The sequence below is a fragment of the Macaca nemestrina genome, chromosome 11 (assembly GCF_043159975.1).
Source record: "Macaca nemestrina isolate mMacNem1 chromosome 11, mMacNem.hap1, whole genome shotgun sequence".
Taxonomy (NCBI): Eukaryota; Metazoa; Chordata; class Mammalia; order Primates; family Cercopithecidae; genus Macaca; species Macaca nemestrina.
Window position 1 is genome coordinate 14,192,816 of NC_092135.1, and position 18,088 is coordinate 14,210,903.

The 18,088-nt window shown below is 38.0% G+C and overlaps 1 long non-coding RNA gene across 2 annotated transcripts in view; it reads left to right on the top strand.

The window, feature by feature from the left end:
* Window positions 1-18,088, top strand: part of LOC105492516 (uncharacterized) — a 241,312-nt gene that overhangs the window by 91,822 nt on the left and 131,402 nt on the right. The window contains exons 3-6 of one of the 2 annotated variants that reach the window (XR_011609687.1): window positions 1,136-1,432; window positions 5,427-5,606; window positions 8,333-8,440; window positions 13,765-18,056. This is a non-coding gene — a long non-coding RNA (uncharacterized lncRNA). Of the gene's footprint in view, window positions 1-1,135; window positions 1,433-5,426; window positions 5,607-8,332; window positions 8,441-13,764; window positions 18,057-18,088 lie in introns of those variants that run through there. The other variant, XR_011609688.1, reaches the window with a different exon arrangement.

An 18,088-nucleotide genomic window follows, 5' to 3' on the forward strand; every position in this document is an offset into this window, starting at 1 on the left:
TCAGAGACCAGAACAGGTTTGGCAAGACTAAACAGTAGAATGTCAGTTTTCTATGATGAGCTATTTGTTTCCTGTGCTATTTACAGGCAACTGATCCGCTCTTAACTCATACATATAAGGGCACTAGGAGAATTAAATGGAGTTCAAATATAGATCAGAATCCTACTAGGCACTATTGATGCTTTGTCTTCATTGACATCTTCATTCATCCACATGTTAAAATCTTTATGTGGGAGGAACAGATAATTTCATTGTAACAAAAACACCTGATGATAATATGTTATGGTTTTGAATAAATTAAGTTCTTTATGCCAGAAAATCATGCAGAATCTGTATGTGTGTTTCTATACCTATGTCTATATCTACTAGGTATTTATATACATATATGCATATGCTTATGTATATATTTTACTTTATATGTCTGTGTGCTTGTATGTACCTGTACAGGTGGGTTTCAATGTATGCACATATAGGTGTGTCTCAGTGTGTGTGTGCATTCAAATAAATATGTTTATATGTATCTTGAAAATATCTCTAAAACGCAGTGAAGATTACTATCTTTCTGAGAGTCTTTATGATGTACAAAAAAGAGCCCAAGACTTGAGTAACGAGAATTGAAATTTGGGTTCTTCAACCTCTGTCTGTGATCCTTAGGTTTATCACATTATGCTTAACCACCTTTTTGACCCTCATATATAAATCTGAATCATAAGATTATTTGAAACTGAAATAAAGATGACCTGTCACAGCACCATGCCTGGTACATAGTAGATACTGAAAAATTATATGTTTTTTCTTCCCTTCCTCACTTTTCTTCCTTTCTTTAGAAAACAGTTACTTCAATGCTACATGGTTTTATTGACATCTAAAATGTATATACAGTTGATTTTTAGTTTGGGCAGTGGAGGCCCCTCTTAAATATATTCTGGCAGATAAAATGCCATGATTTCTCTATTAATGCACGATCATGACTGGGAGAATGAAGAGGCTGTGGTAGTTATCTCCAGAGGACAATATAGTGTTCACAGGACTATCTTGAAAGACTAATGGACATCTGGAATACTAAGATGAGAATTAAAGTAGAATGAAAGGTGCCTTGCAATTTATTATAGAATTCAACTGTGTGTTCATCCAGGTTGCCAAAAAAAGCAGATACCGAAATGGAATTAAATAGTCAAGAAATGAATTAGAAAAAAACTGCTGGTGAAAGAAAATGGGAAGGGTGCTCGGAGAGTTGTGCAGTTCTGATGAAGGTTAACCAAGGCCACTGGGGTGGATGTTCCTGAGCCAAAACCATGAAAAGAATCCTATGCATCTTAGGAACAGAAAGAGCAAACAACCTTGGTACAAATGCAGCAATGGATTTCAAAGCACAGAAGCTGTCACCCAGCAATACAAGATCTGAAAAAAGCACTGTCATGTGACCACATAGGTAGGTAAGAAAGAAGGAAGGAATCTGCATTTACCATGATAGAATCTTTGATAGGCACAGCCAAACTTCTTAGCTCCTAACTCACTCCTCTAATTAATAATACAGTATCACTAAGTATATATGGTTTGTAGAATCTGTGTAACCAGAAATTAATTAATGAAGTTGTTGAAAAATTAGAGGAGAATTAGAAATACAATGTATTGCAGCCATCAAGTGCAGTAGGATTTGAAAGGATACAGTTTAGTGTGGTGGATAAAAGCAGGAGTTTTCAGAGTTACAGGAAATAGATTTGAAGCTTAGCTCTACTATTTGGCTGTGTAACCTTGAAACAGTGACGACGTGCCTAAGTTTCTAAATCTTTATAGTTTGGACATCATGATACCTAGTTCAATGGGACTTTTAAAGAGTTAAATTAGGCTTTTTAATAATCACCATAACGACTGGCAAGAGATGGCATCTCATCGTGGTTTTGATTTACATTTCTCTAATGATCAGTAGTGTCAAGTTTTCTTTTCATATGTTCGTTGGCCGCATGAATGTCTTCTTTTGAGAAGTGTTCATGTCCTTTGCCTACTTTTTAATGGGTTGTTTTTTTTTCTGGTAAATTTGTTTACATTCCTCATAGACTCTGGATATTAGACCTTTGTCAGATGGATAGATTACAAAAATTTTCTCCCATTCTATAGGTTATCTGTTCGCGCTGATGATTGTTTCATTTGCTATGCAGAAGCTCTTTAGTTTAATTAGATCCTATTTGTCAATTTTTGCTTTTGTTCCTATTGCCTTTGGTGTTTTCATCATGAAATCTTTGCCCTTGCCTATTTCCTGAATGGTATTGCCTAGGTTTTCTTCTAGAGTTCTTATAGTTTTAGGTTTCACATTTAAGTCTTTAATCCATCTTGAGTTAATTTTTGTATAAGATGTAAGAAAGGGGTCCAGTTTCAATTTTCTGCATATGGCCAGTCAGTTCTTCTAGCACCATTTATTACATAGGGAATCCTCTTCCAATTATTTGTTTTTGTCAGGTTTGCCAAAGATCAGATGGTTTTAGGTGTGCAGTCTTATCTCTGAGTTCCCTGATCTGTTCCATTGGTCTTGGTGTCTGTTATCATACCTGTACCATTCTGTTTTGGTTACTGTCACAGATTCTGGCTATTGGTGGGATGGTAAATTAGTTCAACCATTGTGGAAGACAGTGTGGTGATTCCTCAAAGATCTAGAAACAGAAATAACATTTGACCCAACAATCTCATTACTGGGTATATACCCAAAAGTATATACCTAGTAATCATGCATATGTTCATTGCAGCGCTATTCACGATAGCAAAAACATGGAATCAGCCCAAATGCCCATCAGTGATAGACTGCATAAAGTAAATGTGGTACATAAACAGCATGGAATACTATGCAGGCATAAAAAGAACGAGATCATGACTTTTGCAGTGACATGGATGGAACTGGAAGCGGTTTTCCTCAGCAACCTAATGCAGAAACAGAAAAACAAACACCACATGTTCTCACTTATAAGTGGAAGCTGAACAATGAGAACACATGGACACACTGGGGGAACAACACACACTGGGGCCTGTTGGGAGGTGGCGGGAGGAAGACCATGAGGAAGAATAGCTAATGGATGCTGGGCTTAATATCTAGGTGATGGGTTGATATCTGCAGAAAACCCCCAGGGCCCACATTTACCTATGTACCAGACCTGCACATCCTGCACTTGTACCCCAGAACTTAAAATTTGAAGAGGAAAAAAGGGTTAAATTAGGCCTAAACACCAGGAAATTAGCATTTATTGATGGTTTAGTATATTTTAGACACTGTTCCATGCACTTTATAGTAGTTTATCAAATTCTATTAGAAAACATAAAATAGGATGCATTATTGTTCTTAACATGTTTTTCTTTTTAATTTTAACGAATGTAACAGATGAGAGCACTGAGAAAGGTTGAGCACCTAAGTGATTCTCGTTTTTGCAAGTGTCAGAATCAGAATTAAGTTCAGGTAGTCTCCCTGTTGTCTTTTTCTAACTACTACACTATATTCTCCTGCCTCTCAAATCCATCTGGATAGATAAAATGCCCTGATTTATACATTACTGCATGATCAAGACCCCAGGGCAGGATGAAGAGGATGTAATAGTTACCGCCCAAGGAGGAGCTAGTTTTAACAGCACAATGTATGTTTTCCCCAAGAATCTATTTGGAAACTTGAACTTGATCAATATAATGCTCTGCATCTTCTGTAACTCTGGAAATCAAGTACTAGGTTATAACAACCGTTATAACCATTATCAGATGCCCAAGAATTACTCTGTTATGAGAGTATCTTCTAGAATTTACTTCAGAAAAGTCTGTTACCACCTTAATCTGATGTCTTTAGGATTAATATCCAACTGAGATATTTTAGGTTGCTCAGGGGCATAACGTAATTATTTGGGTGGCAGAGACCCCTTCAGAATTTTTTCAACATGTATCATGCAGGCAGTTTCCTACTCAGATGATTAACTCCTCTCTTGGACAAGTGGAAAATTGGAACCCTAAAATCTGAACTGAAATTTCAATGCTGACACAATAGAGAGAGACACGTTGAAGTAGGGTCTTCAACCCCAAACTGTAGAACTCAGGTCATTTCTCATGTCTTGAGACTTGTACATCACTGTGGTCCCACCTAAAGGTGAGAAGGGAGAGGTTAAGGGTGCAAGTAGTTTCTGACATTATGGACTGGTCTTGGGATAGAGACAGATTGTCAGTGACTATAATTAGTCCCAGGAGAGTGTCATGAGTGTGGGGGTGTGCCTGAGGGGTGAACAGTCCAGGTGTCCATCCACAAATCCTCTGGGGTTGATGGCTGATGTTTATTGCACATACTTAGAGATAGCAGGTGTTTTGGCTGCTGTCCTTTTGCATCAGTGAGCAGTCATAGGTCACAGAGAGAGCAGAGTCACCTCTGAGCTCTCCCACTCCCAGGTGGTTTATTTGGAGAGTTATTTGTCTCATGAAGCTCCCTGGAGCCCAGGAGCTGTCAGTCTATTAAATCAAGGGAAAGAGAATTAGTAACACCTTCTTATTTTCAGGGTGTAATAACCTGCCCTATAAATCCACCCAAGTCCTGTTGTTAATCTTTAGTCTATGTGGGAAGCAACTGCTGTTATTGGTGCTGCATTGAGAATAGGCCACCTTATTACTTTGGAAGCCATAAAATACCTCTCTGGCTAGAAGGGAGGCTAATTCCTCTAGACCATTTGGGTAGATGCATTGATGCCCTCAGCCCTGTGACTAGTTTGGGATGCAGAATGTTGATCGAAAGGAGGAAGGTGTATTTCTAAATAATCAGGTTTGAAATGCGCCATGATAAAGAAAAGTACATCTTGGGGGTCTATAGAAGTAAGCTTAAGTGAGCAAGGCAGTCTTCCCTGAATGATCTCCACAAAGCCAGCGTTTTGCAGGACTTTCATAAAAACAATAAAAATTGTTCCAAGGTCAAAAAGTTTGTGGACATATATTGAGAAGGTTTAAACCAATTACTCTAAAATGTCTGGGTCTTACTGTGCATCTGTAGGAAATATGTAGTATGCAGTGTTTACTAAATATATTTAATCGTGGAAAACCCCTTCACCTTGTGAGAAGGGCATCAAATAACATGTTTTGACCTGTGTGCTATTTAGATAACAGCTCAAGATATGTTCTTCTGTATTAATATAAATTATTAAAACTTTTGTACCTATTGTGGTAATTTGGGTCCTAAAGGAGGAGCTATCTGCAAAATTACTTTATATCAGAAGTAATTTTTCAATAACTAAATCAGACCCCCTCCTACCTCTGATGTGCACATGGGTAAACCAAGTATTTACTTTGTGGAAGAGGGATGATTTTGCCCCAAGTCAAAAAACTGCTTAATTAGTCATAAGGCAAATGTCCACCAATTGATCTGCATAAGTATTGTGTGTTCTCCTGTTACTGGGATTTATTTTTCCATATTATACCAGGCATTTGGAGTCACATCTCAGTCATCTTTCAGTAAGTGACTTTTCTGGATATACAACAGAATGCCTTTCATGGTGAGAAAGGAAGAGGAAGGCAGGGAAAGGAAGAGAGCCTGGCCATCTGGATATGTTGGTCTATGTGATTACTCATAAGACGACTCAAATAAGCAGATGCCATGGATGGTAATTAAACCTTTCTTCTGTTCTCACTGGAATGTAAAAACAGTGTTTCTATGGATGACAAAGGATCCTTGTCATATATTCAAGGGTAATCACAAAAGGGATACATAATAACCCTGTTAATCATCAGAGAACCAGAACATCTTTGGCAGCAGCACTTTCTCAAGGTGATCACGATTTCTTTACCCCCAGCACCAACTCTTATGAAACACTTGCCAGACCTGAGTCTGTGAATCCCCTCGCTGGCTCTCCCAGGCTTTCAGCAATTAGCTAGCATGTGCCTTTGGTCTGAAGATTTTTTTTTTGTCTCTTCAGATGGCTCCATGGTCTAAAAGATAGTGTTATATCTACCCTCAAAGGATGCTCAGTCTGTGGTCGTAAAGCTTTGTGAAACTGCAGAAACTGTCTTTGCTGGAAAGAATAGTGTTCTCTGCCTGAAGGGATAATATTGGAAAGTTGATAGCGTCCTTATGGCCTTACAGTCTTCACTGCTTTGTTTCTTTCTCATTTCCCAAGAAAGACAGATCACAAGAGAAAAGTCTGTTGCCTGGGACACATGTTGATGACACATGTTCAGATCACTCTCCACACAGCCTTCTCTATTTAACCAGGGCACCACCAGCAACCACAGCCGGAGCCCCACAATGACTGGCTCCAGGTGGGATTTTAGATCAAGGGAAAAGAGATACCACAGTAACAAGAGGTTGGGGACTACTGAACCACCGCCTGTCGTCTTTCCCGGACCCTCCTAATTTTTAGGCCCCATTTTTAAAAATACATTTTCTGAGTGGTCTCTCAGTGGAGTTTATATAGGAATAATTCAACAGTTATTTCTTCGTGACCTACTAAGTAAGTCCTGAAGATACAGAAATGAACAAAACAAAACAACCCCCATCCCCATCCCCATCCCTGGTCTCCAGGAATAGGTACAGGTAGTTGCTTCATAAATGTCATCACATAACATGTATTGAGTGTTTACAGTTAATCAGATATTGTGATTGTGTTTTACACCTGTTCATAAATGTCATTCCCACCCTGTGAGCTGGTTTGCAGATGAGAAATTAAGGAAATTTAGAAACAAATTCCCCGTGATAATACAGCTAGTAAGTAGGAGAACCTGTATTTGACTCCAAGAAATTTGACTCTAGAGCTCAACCCCACTCCACCCCAACAAATATACTTGTTCCTGACTCACACTGAGTCTCCCACCACTACCACCAGACCTGTTATAGAGACGGCATCATACAGATGTGTCTGATGTTCCACCATTATGGCTTTATTTTCTGAATATGTCTTCCCCTATGTCTGCTGTACATTGTATTTGGAATGATCCTGTGAGAACATGCATTCCCCTTGGGATTTCTTTAAAAAATAAAAATAAATAAAAATGGCTCCTGTGGCCAGGCGCGATGGCTCACACCTGTAATCCCAGCACATTGGGAGGCTGAGGCGGGCAGATCACTCGAGATAAGGAGTTTAAGACCAGTCTGGCCAACATGGTGAAACCCCGTATCTATTAAAAGTACAAAAATTGACCAGGCGTGGTGGCACACGCCTGTAATCCCAGCTACTTGGTAGGCTGAGGCAGGAGAATTGCTTGAACCCGGGAGGTGGAGGTCGCAGTGAGCTGAGACTGTGCCATTGCCCTCCAGCCTGAGAAACAAGAGCGAAACTCCGTGTCAAAAAAGAAAAAAAAAGAAAAAAGGCTCCTTTGGAGATCCTATAAGTGATAGTAATTCTAATCATAGTAAATATGCCTGATTTTAGTTCACATGTCACCATATTAAGTAGTATATCAGTTTACTAGGACTGCCATAAAACAAAACACCACCAACTGGGTCGCTTAAACAACTGAAATGTATCTTCTCACAGGTATAGAGGCTGGAAATCCAAGAGCAAGGATTAGGTAGGACGAGTTTCTCCTGAGGCCTCTCTTCTTAGCTTGCAGATGGCCACTGTTTCACTGTGTCCCCACTTGGTCTTCTCTCCATGCGTGCATATCCCTCATGCTTCTTTGTGGTTAGACTCTGTATTTCAAATTCCCTCTTCTTACCAGGAGACCAGTCAGATTAGATTCGGGCCCATCTTAATGAACTTATTTTAACTTAATCACCTTCTTAAAGATCCTGTCTCCAAATGCAGTCACATTCTGAGGCACTGGGGTTAGGACTTCAGCTCAGAGCAAGTAGTGTGCAAGTTACTTAATGTTTAATTCCCATTTTCAAAAGCATAAAATGGAGGTAGCCACAACATTTACATTTTGGGTTCATTTCATGTAATAATGTAAGTTATGAGGCTTAAATAAGGTCATTCTGTCTCTGACTGAAGTATTGAATGAAAAGACTGTATGCTTTTTGCCCCTTTTGTTTGAAGAGCTGCTTTGTTCTTATCGGGTTTCAGCCCAGATAATCACCCTGATAATTTCTTCAGAGCACTTTCAAAACCAGAACTTATTATTTTTATTTACTTGTATATTATCTCTGTCATGCCACTGGAATTTAAGCTCTATCACAGAAGGAACTGTATCTGTTCAACTCACTGTCCTACCAAACATCCTAAAATGGAGCATGACATATGTACAGGGTGCACAACAAATATTTGTGAGATGAATGCATGCAAAATATATTTTTAATCTAATTACATTTAGCTTTTCTTTTTTTTTTTTCCCCAATGGGACTTTCATCAGACCTATTTAAGGCCTTTTTCTTTTGCTCATTCTACTACTCCAGCTGACTGATATTCCTGTTTCTGAGCAGCAGTTGGATCCTTTCCCATTTGGACTGCTACTTTGATGGTGAAATTTCTGCCCTAAGGGGACCTCTTCATCACATCCTCAGGTAGGAAGTACACAGCTCTCCTGCTAATCAGCACCAACCTAGGGGTTTCATCCCCATCCACTCCCAGCTTCTTCCTTATTCCTATCTGCCTATTTTGTTTAAAGTTGAATATGTTTCAAACAATACTATTAACACATTGCACCATTTCCTCCCTTAACATGAAATAATTTATCAAGATTTTCAAACTTAATATATAGCTGAGGGCACACTTCAAAAGAGAGGAGACAGAGACTGGGTAGACGTGGACTGTGGGTGCATGAATGCAATGGAGGCGTATAGGCAAGAAGCATGAAAGACAGCACGTTTTGACTTCTGGTTGCCTTCTGAGAACTGAAAATGTCCTCTTAGCTTTCTCATCCCCAGTTCTAAAGAGGTATTTTGGCATTGAATTTTTATATTGGCTCCCCTGTGGCCTCTGACTCAGGAAGAACACCACTTCCTGCTCAATCACTCAAAGAGAAATCTTGGATCCTTCTGAGAAGTCTCCTTTCCCTTCTCTGCTTTAACCAGTTGGTCACCAGGTTGTCTCTTCTGTTCATCTCACTCTACAAATGTGGATTTGGATAAGGAATTCTCATTTGGATGACTACATGAGTGACAGGTCCCTACAAGCATCTGCCCTCTCACATCAATCTTTTACAAAGCCATAATAAATTCCACACTCAGATGGCATTCACAACCCTACAGGGACCTCTGCCTACTGCCTTCTCCATGTTCTCATTCTTCACATTATTTCATCAAAGTGTGGGTAACTTTTATGTTACCATGAGTAATGTTTCTTTAATTTTTAATTTTAGAATAACTTCAGACTTCCAGAATGTCGCAAAAATTGTACAGTTTTTGTATACTCCTTACCTAGTTGCCCCTATTTTTATCATCTTACATTATTACAGAACAATTATCACAACTAAGGAAACAAGACTATTACATTCCAGTTATATTTCTATTAACTAAGTTAAGTCCAAATTTATTTGGAAATTGCTAGTTTTTACCTAATGTCCTTTGATCCTGTTCCAGGATCCCATCTAGAACACCGTATTACATTCAGTTGTCATGTCTCCTCGGCCTCCTTTGGACAGTGGTAGTTTCTCAGGCATTTCTTGTTTTTAATGACCTTGACAGTTTTGAGTAGTGCTTATTTTCCAGAATGCCCCTCCACATGGATAGACTTAGGTTGTGGATTTGGGGGAGGAAGACCATAGAGGTCAAATGTCATTCTCATTGCATCATATCAAGGGCACACACTATCAATGTGGCTTAAAGTGATGTAAAACTGAATAATCTGGCTGAAACAGTGTTACCAGTTCTCTTCACTACAAAGTAACCCCACCTGCCTACCTTTCTAAACACTATTTTCTGAAAGAGCAGCCCACACTCAATGAGGGTAGGAAAGAGAATGTTAAGCCCCACATCTTGGAGAGGGAGAATCTACAAAAATTATTTGGAATCTTCTGTTTGTGTGCTATGTCTTCTACCTCCATTCATTTATTTCATTCATTCAACAATTTATATAATCATTAATAGATATTAATTTAAGGTGTTGGGTTATAACCCAGTGCTACATTATTTTGATTCTCAAATTGTGTCAGCTTGGACCACTGGGAACTCTTACAGGTTAGTCTCTTTGACCCTTTATTTCTGAGCACTTCTTTAACTTTCTGGCACTACAAGTTGCTCCATGAGGTTCTTGTATATTCTCATCTCTTCCCTAGAACCCAAAGAACTCTAGTTTTTTTTTTTAATTAAAGAATGGCATCAGAAATCCAGATCTGGTCGTGTATATGCTCTTACTACCTTCCATTGCTTCTAAACTCTCTCAGTGGACAGCTATGAAATATATGAACGTATACAAATCTGCATGTACACACACACACACACACACATATATATAATTATTTTCATATCCTTTTATATCTATATTAAATATCTAAGCATGAGTCCACACTATGTCACAGAGTCTAATCCTATACCTGATGATTCCTAGCCATTTTTCCCTTGCTTATCTGTAACTTCCATCTCCAGCAGAGAGAAATGTCACTCCCACCATCAACCATTCCTTTACTTATTTGTTCAACCCCAGTATATTTGTAAAGCAGTTTCAGCATTTTTAACTCATACACCTGAGAGACATAACTTGATCTACTAGAGTATAGAGTTTATGTGCACATCCATCATTGTCTCTTTAGCTTTCAGTTTCCAGTCAAAGAACTGTTCTCCAAAGTTACTTTTGTTGGAAACTTCTTTAGTGAAATTAAATTTGGGTTTTTACCATTTTTGTTATAGTGCATTTCATCCTGGGATTCCTTAACTCTTGGCTGATTTTTTGTTGTTGTGGCATATACTAAGGTTTCATTCTTTATGCCATAAAGTCCTATTGGTTTTGAAAAATGCATATTGTCTCATCACTGTAGTACCATGCACATTTTTTCTTCACCTTAAAAATCCTCTAAACTTCTCTAGTTGAATGCGATCTCCTTCCCAAACTTTACCAACTACTGATATGTTTCTATCTTGGTAACCTTGCCTTTTACAGAATGTTATATGAGTTGAATCATACAATATGTGGTCTTTTGGGTCTGCTTTCTTTCATTCATCCCTACTTTTGTATGAATTAATAAATAGTTTGTTTCTTTTTATCACTGAATAGAAATCCCACTGTATGGATAGACCACAGTCTACTCACCAATCGATATATTAGGAGATATCTCAGTTAGTTCTAGTTTTTGGTAATTATGACTAAAGCTGTTATAAATGTCTGTGTGCATGTTTTCAACTCAGTTTGATAAATAGCTAAGAGTGTAATTGAATCGTACAATAAGCCTATGTTTAACTACAGGCAGTCATTTGAAGCTTTCTTCAAATGCACTTTACTCTGAAATGCCTCTGGACTTACGCAAGTGCTTTTCTTTTGCCTGGAATGCTCCGCCCTCTTTCCTTTGTATTTGTCCACTTCTTTCTTGCAGACATCTTCTCAAGTGTCTCCTTCTCCTAAAAATCTTTCCCTCTTCTTCTTGGCCTAAATTAGAGACTGTTACGTGTACGTGTATCTCATTCATCACGTGCCATTGCAATTTTTCATATTCTTCCTCTCTGACAAGTTTATGTACACTTTCAGGGCAAGTGTTGTACCTTTCATTTCTGTTACCTTAGTTTTTAGTACTGGCTTCAGTAGATAGTGGAAATTCATTAGCTTAGTGTTCAATCATAATTTTTTCCATTATACCATACCTAAGCCTCCTCTACATTCCAATTGAATTTTTCTGATATCATTGTATTTGTTATAGGTATAATGTATTTCATATTTATATTTTGCTCATAAGTTAACCCATAACTGTTAGTTATGGGTTATATATGGGTTATATAGTCAATGCTGACTCATCTCACTCTATATTTTATATGAGTGTCTATAAACATCTCAACTGTATAAATCAAAACAACACAACCATAGTTAATTTCTCTTTTGCTGTTTACATTTTCAGACGCCCAGAGTTGTTTTTTGTGACACTGAATGTTTTCCCTTTTTCTTAAAAGTACAGGAAACAGACATTTCTTGAGTTTTCTGCTAGAGAAAGGTCAGGAGACAGGTCTGACTCCATCAAAGTGCAGTGTCAGTTATTAGCTTTGTTATGTGTGTATGTGTGTGTGTATAAATTCACACACACACACAAAGAGGAGCTGGAAGTTAGGAAGGTCAGGAAGATGTACACCTGCACAACTGTTCAGCGGTGGGCAGCATCCTTACCTCTTTGAAAAGTATTTATGTGTCCTTTTAACGTTATTGGCAGTTACAGGAGGGCATCAAGAGGGAAGATAGGCCCTTGGTCATATTGTAAAATCAAAACTGAACAAAAAGGGAAGTAATAATATAATGTCTCTTTTCTTCCTAGGTGAGTGAAAGAAATTATTTTAAAAGCCTCAGGCAATCTTTCAGTTCAAGAGTTTTTTTTCATTTCTCTAAAGGTGCATATTCCGAAAGAAGCTAAGTCTCTCTTTTTGTATTATTTATACACAGAGATCATTTTTTGCTGAGATTGTAAGAAAATGATATTACTAAAGACTGCAGCTGGTCTTGATCTGACCTGGCTGATGTTGGTGCTGGTAGTGATTGCATTAGCTCCTTCCAGGCACTCTTGTCATAAAAAGAGAAAAAGCTAGAGGGAGGGATAAAGGAGGAGGACAGAAAAAAAAAAAATCCCTGTAAATCTTGTTTTCCAGAAGCCATTAACCCCAGCCCCACACCAACTAATTCTCAGCATCACATACGCAAACATATTGGAGGAACTTAAGTCTTTGGGGGAAATAGAAAATATATTAATTCATGATAAATGTTGAGGACTTCTCTCAATACAATCATAGGAAAATTGCCCAAGTGAGAAAAAAACGTCAAAAGATGATCTCCCAATATTTAGAACAGGACCACTAGAGTGGGTGAAGTTTGTGGTCAGTGAAGCAATAGAGATACATCCGGTGGTAGGAGAGTGCAAGCTCCAGGAGAGTGCGCACCAACTTTGTTCACACACTGGATATGACTGAGGTATAAAACCTCTCTTACTTCATTTGCATCATCATCTCACTTGGAGAAGATACCTGCCTCCTAGAGCAGCTATAAGGAATTAATCAGTTATTCCATTTAAAACACTTGGACTAGTCAGGCACATGTCACACTCTCAGTGCTAGCTGTTCTCATTCCTTCTCCAGCTTGTCCTTCTGATGGGGATGCCTCCAATTAGCAAACTGACAGCTTTGAGACTAAAGGGAGGTCCCGATTGTTCTGTGTTAATTGAATCTTCAGGCATTTGGTCCAGAGGCACCATAAAAAGGGGAAGGACTTTCTCTCAGTGCAGATCCAGAAAAGGAAATGACTTCGCTAAGCCCTGCCTGCAGAACTAAAAAGCAGCAGACAACACTTCCCTGCCTTTATTTAAAAAAAAAAAAAATAATAATCGGGACCAAAAAACTCTGAAGCATCACAAAATGAAGTTGTTAAGAGTCCATAATCATTGTAGCTTGCTCATGTTTATTACTTTTATTTCCTGTTTCTCTGCCATGATGATCAGTGGACCTATAAACCAAATGACCTGTGTACTTAGCTTTAGTACAGAAGCTGGAGACACTGTGTGCTACTCTGCAACCAAGCACGGTTTTGTGGAAATGGAAAGTTAGGGGATAGAAATGACAGTGGTAGTTCCTTAAGCGAAAAGTTACCAGTCTGCAAATCTTCACTCCATTCCTGAGAATGTAAGAGATGGCCTGGAGGCTTTGCCTTAAAAAGATCCTGGGGTTGGCTTCTTGACCTAAAGCATCCTTTTGCTCTTTGTTTTTAGGTGAGAAGGTAAAACACAGATTGTGAGGTGCACATCATTTAGAGGCATCAGCATAAACAGAACCAGATGGTTATTTTCCTTCCTGCCCAGTTCTTCTTTTATCTTCTGATAAAAAAGAGTAAGTGAAAACTCCAGCATTCTATCAAAGATGAGTAAGCAGGGAGATTCAAGGGTTACCACATTTTGACACAAACTGTATTCCGTGTTGAAAAAATGAGCTGATTTGCATTGTGCAGAATCAAATCTCCCTAATCAATTATTGATGGCTGGTGGGAAGTGATAAATGGCCTGCCAGCCAGAAAATCACTCTGTTTCAGGTCAGCATGGAAACAGATGATAGGATTTTCAATATACACAATGATGAAACCTTTCCTGTTAGACTCAGAATTACCGAGTTTCACTCTAAAACTACAGGAGCTTTCAATTTTAGAATCTAGATGTGTTTATGAAGCAAAAACATTAAAAATTGCCAAACTAAAAAGAATATTATTTATTTCAAACAGTATCCGTATTTTCTAATTTCATAAATGCAAGCATTGATGGCACAATCAAAAGCACATCTAGGAGACAGAATAAAGTGGGCAAGAGTGAATTTTAGTTTTGATGATGCTAATTCCTTGTTATGACACCTTGGGTGAATTTAATTTCTCTATGCCTCAGTCTCCTCATTTGCAACATGAAGATGATAATTTAATAAAATAAAGACCTTTGGCCAATCTTGCACAAAGTAAAACTAATAGATGTCCTAATCTATTGCCACTGGTAAGGCTTTACCTCTTGTCAGTGTAGCAATGACTCAGACACTCACCTGGTCTTAAGAAGTAGCTGGAACATTAGGGAAAAAGTGCAAATTTTAAAATTCCCAACTCTCAACCCAAATCTACTCAGGCAAAATGTATAGGGAGAAGACTGTAAGCTGTACTTTAGCTATGCCTCCAGGTAATTTTGATCCTTGATCAAGTTTGGATAAATGCCAATTTACAACGACTGGACATCCTGGCTTTGGCTTTCCTTCAGCTGAAATAATTATACTTAGAAAATTGAGTGCATATTTTCTGGTGCCTCTTACAGACTCTTTTTTCCTAGTGTTGTAATCCCTGAATCTGTGTGTACCCAGGTGTGCCAGGCACACAGCCCCCTCTTCATCAAGACAGCAGACATACTACTATGGCATTGTCTTCAGCAGCTCAGCGTCCTCTCACTTCTAGTCCTGCATCTGGAGGGTTAAATACAGGACATGCATGAGGAATGGATTTGGAGGTTCAGGATCAGGGAGAACTGAAAAAGCCTCTAACGCCTTCTCTAACCCAGCTTCACAGTAGCAAATTCGTATTGCATTTTTATTCTCATTTGGCTTGCTTCTTCTCAAGGACCCAGGGTTGAGAGGGGTACATAAAGAAGTGTAAGTTTATATTAAAACTACACTAATAATTTTAAAACAACTACACATTTAGCGATCTTATCCTTTCATAAATACTGTCAACTACAGAAATTACAGGCATTCAACAGATTTGAATACTTAAATTACTGTTTGTTGCATGAATTCCTGACAATCCTGTAAGAATCTTTCTAAAAGTTACCTCCCAGAGAGAAGGAAGTTTGCATATATATAAAGCAGATTTAAAAGTATAAGATAAAATAATGCATTTATTCTAACTCTTTTTCTGGTAGAGAGTTTTTACTCTTACTTCTCTCACAGTCCAAATATTCTTTACATGAAAAAGTATTCCAGTATTCATGTAATACCCAGAATAAAACTTCTCAGTATAATTTATTTGAGTTCTACTTTTGTACTTTGACCTTCTTGTGGTTTTACGCTCTCTCACTGTTCTTTCTACTTTCATAAACAGGTTGTAGGAATTGAGTCAGAGCATGATTGGGCATTTGAACCTTTCCCTCACTTGACTGGGCTGGTGGTATCTGCAAAGATAAAATTCTATCTCCAAGTGATTGGCATTCAGGAGACATCATTCACCGTTCCTAAAGTTCCTCCCTTTCTGTGTAATATGGGAAGATGGAATATTGTGGATATCATAGAGAAAAATGTTTAGGAAGACAGATTGCATTGAAAATGGATTCAATTCTATGATTTTCCATGGTTTTAAAGGCTGAAGGGTTAATACCAATAACCTTGCGGTTATAGACAGCAATTCATGCTTTAGAAACCATTGAAGTAAAGTGATAGGACAAAAAGCATAAATTAAAAATTATTTTGATGTTTTTATCCAAAATAACAACATAAAGAGAAATATGGGTATTATAACTAGCAAGAGAGAGAGATTTGCATATTCATACAAACTTTAGAATGTTAAATTATAACATGAGGATAATAATACAAGGATTATAACATGAGATTATCTCTTTTATAAAAATATTGATGCATTCTTTGTCCATTTTTTAAAAATATTGGCTTAAACCATATAATTCCAGAAGGTATACTTAACTCTGATTTTCTCTAAAATTAACACATTGTTAGCTGAAATCACAAAACTTTATAAAACATTATAAAACAACATAAATATAATAAAGTCTCTCATTTGTGTATTTTTCTCAGTTAATACAACGTGAACATGATGCGGACTCAAAAACAAAAAATAAAGTAACAAGTATTAAAGACAAAGTCACTTAGTTGGATCTAAGTTATAATAAAATAGCAAGTCAATAGAGCTTGCAGTTTAGGTGTGGTGCATTCTGCCTGTAATCCCAGCACTTTGGGAGGCCAAGATGGAAGGATTGCTTAAGACCAGTTTGGGCAATATATTAAGGCCTTGTCTCTACAAAAAAAACTTTACAAATTAGCCAGGTGTGGTGGCACATGTGTGTGATCTCAGCTACCGAGAGACTGAGGTGAGAGGATCGCTTGAGCCCAGAAGTTTGAGACTGCAGTAAACCTTGTTTTATGCCAGTACACTCTAGCTTTGGCAACAGAGTGAGACCCTGTCTCAAAATAATAATAATAATAAATTAGGGAGCTTGAATTGTCAGAGTTGGCCGTACATGCAAAGGGAAATCACCCACACATACAATGGGATAATGGGAGGAGAGATACAAAATCCAATAATCCTGAAGATTCCTTAGACTAATCCGAAACGGTGTTGAATTCTCAAGAATGGATTTAGGTTAAATCACTAAAATCTGTTAAAATGCGTGTGTTTCAAGGAAAGGAGAACACATTAGGTCAGGATTGTTCATTGATTTGTTTCAAATACGATGACGAACAGTTTTTATCTTTAACAGAGATCAAATAGAGATAAATCAAGTGCATTTTTTAGGCAAACTTTGGAGACTGGGATGCTACTCTAATCCTGGAAGGAAAGGAGACCCAGACAATAACAGATACAAGGAAGAATAAGAGAATTAAAGAAAATGTCACGTGATTTGGAATCATATCCTTAATGCAATTGACATATGTCAAAGTGGAATAACATCATTAGATAGCAACACAAATTTGGAGTTGGAGTAATTGTATAGTAAACAAATGGCAAATTCTACAACAGGGATATTCAGAAATTCATTTACAAAAGTAATGACATTACTGAAAGTGATAATTTTGCCATAAAATCACTAGGATACGAGACAAAGTAGTAAGAGGAGCTTATCAATTTACAGTGAAGGAGGTGTCAGATTTTTGGCTCTTACCACTAGGTTCTGTGAAATTCCATTCATGGGTTATTAATACTATATGTTCAAAGTGTTTATATTTTGCATTTAGGTATGACGTAATGCTGATGTGTTTTTGAAAGCGCTAATAGGCTATTTTCGTATTTTCTATCCATCTTGCCGTTTTTTTCCTAATACACCTAGTGTGCTTTCTGGACACCATGCTGTTTCATTGGAGGCCTGTTTTAAGTGTATCTGGCTACAGGGTTCCCTTAAGTGGAGGGCCAGAAAGTGTCCTAGGGATACCATTTTGTTTGGCTGCATACAGGGGCTCATGTCCAGCTATTTCAGTATTGCAAGCGGAGGCAGTGCCACAAATGGTGGAAGGGACCGTGCTTTCCTCCTCTGTGAGGTAGCAGAATGGCAGCAGCCAGGATGTGAAGACCCTGTCAAAAATACCAGGAGTTCATCTTCTGCATTCATGTTATTACAAGCTCTTAAAACTCGAGGGAGAGAGGAATTTAGCTTTTTCAGTTTCTCCTCAGCGCCCTGGGAGCGAAGCTCCCACAGATCTTAAGAATCTCCAAGGTCAAGCACTTTTCAAAATAAGCAAGTTTCTATTCCTCATCCTGGGACATTCTGATACTGTCCTCAGGTCCTCCAATACTTATGTCCTCAGTCTTACTTTCTAAGGCAAGCTTCTAAAACATTAATTTGCAAGCAA